We start from the raw sequence: 3,603 nt of genomic DNA, 5'->3' as shown, positions 1-3,603 counted from the left end.
ATTATAAATATGCTTATCAGCAAACCCATCAAGGTTCCATTCATAAATACATTTACCATTATAACTATTATTAATAATGTACTCTTGTTCTTCATGAAGAACATCCAAAGGACTAGGGCGATTATAATAATACTTATTAAGATTCGGAGTCTTAGCCCATTTCATTTTATGAATTTGATTATTATGCAAACCATCATCCGAATTATCTGAAGGAATATCCTTATTAAGCATGGAAATGGATGGTTTAGAAATATGCAAATGAGAAAACTTGATATCAAGAGCACCACCTCCTGCATGAGAAAGGGAGCAAGAAGTTTTTTCAAAAAACCTACTGGGAATAAGACCCTCTTGWATAACATTTAAATCGGCACCGCTATCAATCATTGCTAAAAATTCTTTACGAAAATGACCATCTATAAGAAGAGTGATTTTGGTAAACCATTTTTGAGTAATCATACGACTGATAGTAGCGAGAGTAGCATTATCAGAAGAGATATGTTCAGGTTCTTCAGTTGGAACATGAAAAGTAGCGTTCCTAACTAAAAGGTCTTGGCTTGCAGAAACAATTGCAAGATGTTTATGAAGAAGAATATTGTCTTCTTTTAATGCAGAAATCTCAGATTTGAGAATAGTCACTTCTTTGTGAAGATCAGTGACAGAAATCGTCGTAGAAGAAGAATTTTTATGTTGAAGAAGACGATGTAATTCTTTCATCGAATAATCAATATTATTGATAGGAGGAGAAACAGTAGAACTGGAACTTGGTTTATTAAACTCAAGATTTTCTAAAATCTCAGAACAAATCATAGGATCTTTAATTTTCTGTAAAAGTTTTAAAACCTTTTCATCAGTTAAAACATTTATATTCAGATCCTGAAATTGAGAAAGGAGTTTATAAAACTCATCATTGCTGTCCGTCGAAGTGTTATTTTGAATAACATTGAGACAGTTCTTAGCACAAGGCTGACCAATAGCACAAGTATCACAAGGAGAAGATTTTAAATCTTCAGGATCCGAAGATAGAATGACGATAACCAGAATCCTTATCGCGAGATTTATGAAATTTTCTTTTTGGTTTCTTATAAGGAACCTCCATACCAAATTGGTCACAAAAATCACCAAGTTGTTTTCTTTGAAGCAAATTTTGCTTTCTGATTTGATGTTTTAACTTCAAATCGTTGCAAAGGGAAAGGCCTTCAGCAATACAAGAACTGATCAGTTGACCATAAGTATAATCATCATAATTAACAGAAGCAGAGTCCTTTTTGAGAATTTTACGAACTCTTTCAGCAAAAAGATGAGGAAGGCCATCAATAAAYTTGGCTTTCCAATGACTGTTATTACAATCTTTCAACTCAAAGATACGGGAAAGAAACGTATCTTTATACCAACGAAATTCTGTAAGAGTCTTACAACGAAGATTACTGATTAAGGTTTGAATATTTTCGCTGTTATCAGAAAATCTACCAGTAAAATGCTCTATAAGAGTAAGGACTAAAGGATAGACAACATTTGTTGTCTCTTCTCCATTTTCAGCTTGAAATCAGTGATTTCAGGAGGAGGCTGAATAGTATTAGAGGTTAAAACGACAGTCTCAGAAGAGGAGGAAATATCATCAGCAGGAAGACTAATATGATTTTGCTGATATGTCTCAATTTGAGAAATCTTTTGTAAGATTAAAGAAATATTATCCTCAATGGAAAAAAGATGTTCTCCAATAATTTTTAACAAAAGATTGGAGTAATTCTGCTTTTCTAGGAGTTCGTTAATATGCAACGAAGTAACAGTNAAAAGATTGGAGTAATTCTGCTTTTCTAGGAGTTCGTTAATATGCAACGAAGTAACAGTAAGAGTGTTATCTTTTATAAGATTGGAAAAAGCAGAGAATCTGAARAAAGAATTATTGTTTTTCATAAGAAAAGGAGACTGAGGAGGATACATRGTRGATTTAATATCCCCATTAAGGAGTTGATAATCTCGTTGAAGAACATTTATAAAATGTTTTACATGAGTATGAAAAAACCAGGGAATAAAGGCAAATGTTTCATTCTTTTCTGTGCAGAAAGCATAAAATTCTGCGGAGAAATTAGCAATTTCATCCTTTGAAAAGTTTTCAACATACCAGGTTCTAAAAAGAGCCCATTTAGGATTACCATAGTAATCTTTGCAGACAAGCTGTCTAGCAGGAGAACCATGAGTGAAATCTATTTTTCCCTCACTAGTGAACCAACTTCTAGAAGAAGAAAAATTCATTAAAAATTTATAAATTAAAGTCAGACATGGTCTCTATCCCTCTATGAGGTTGTCTGTTACTTGCTTGAGTAACTGGATTGTTATGAACAATACCATTTTTATGAACTCTAAGTTCATCAAAAGGCTGTTGAGAAGAGGAGTCAATATGTTCCTCTGGCTCAGAAGAATGAGCTCTAGTGTCCCGTAAATACGAGGTCGAAGCCCTAGAAGGCTGGATCACAGAAGGCTGGCTTGCTTTAGTCCCAAAAGGGGAAATAAAGCTATGAATGCCATGAGATAAAGATTGAGACCTTAAAAGAGGTCTGGTCTCAGTATAGGGAATATTACGAGGATCATCGAATTGGACATAGACAGTACCATCGTCTGTCTGAGTGATATTACTAAAATCACTTTGAACAATAGGTTGTCTAGGAATATTCCTATCTAGGAACCATCCTTCAGGGAAGACTATTTCATCCCATTTGATAGATCTACGGGTTTGGATCTTAGATCTATTATAATTGGTTTCTATGAGAATTGTCTCATTTATATCTTTATCAACTCTTTTACATCTGGGATTAAGAGTAAATAAAGGTTTGAAATAGATTCTATAACAAATACAGAAAACTTCTGTTCCTGCAGTATAGTTATAACCATGAGTTTTAACATTTAATGTTAAAGCATCCAGAAGATTAACATCTGTTAAAGATAAACTCAGATTAGGATAAACATCAAAATAAACAGGGCCATGGGCCAAACTGGATTGGATTACTATTATTATTATTATTATTATTATTATTATTATTATTATTATTATTATTATTATTATTATTATTATTATTATTATTATTATTATCGTCATCATCATATATGATATTACTAATACTAATAATGCCTAGTAATTGAAAGTTTATGAAATTATGTACACGATATGTGTGTGGGGAGATTTCAATTGAGATCGAGATTTATATTTTTTTTAACTATTTGTGTAGATGGCATTATGGGTACTTAACCAAGGAAAAAAAAAACTCTCAACATCGTCATTATTAGTAATGTAATTACTTTTTAGTTAAAACTATGATCGTGGATTTGTAGGGAGGGCATAAGGCATATCAAGGGACATTGAGATTAAGRACCGTACGGTGAGTTATACGTGACTTTTCTAAAAAATGGTTGCACATTTTATTTACAATTATATGCAAGCTTGCTAGATTTTTCTTTATGCAATTGAATATCATGTATGCGAAAAAACGTGCCTTATTTTATGAAATATGTTGGGTGGCAATGGGGATGTACTATGGTATGATTCCATAAAGACAAACATGCTGTGTGAGTTTGTCTAAGCCGTAAGTGCGGACATGCTGTGTGAGT

This window comes from Cynara cardunculus (genome assembly GCF_001531365.2).
Source record: "Cynara cardunculus var. scolymus isolate 2C chromosome LG 17, CcrdV1, whole genome shotgun sequence".
Classification (NCBI taxonomy): Eukaryota; Viridiplantae; Streptophyta; class Magnoliopsida; order Asterales; family Asteraceae; genus Cynara; species Cynara cardunculus.
This window is presented reverse-complemented; position numbering follows the sequence as displayed.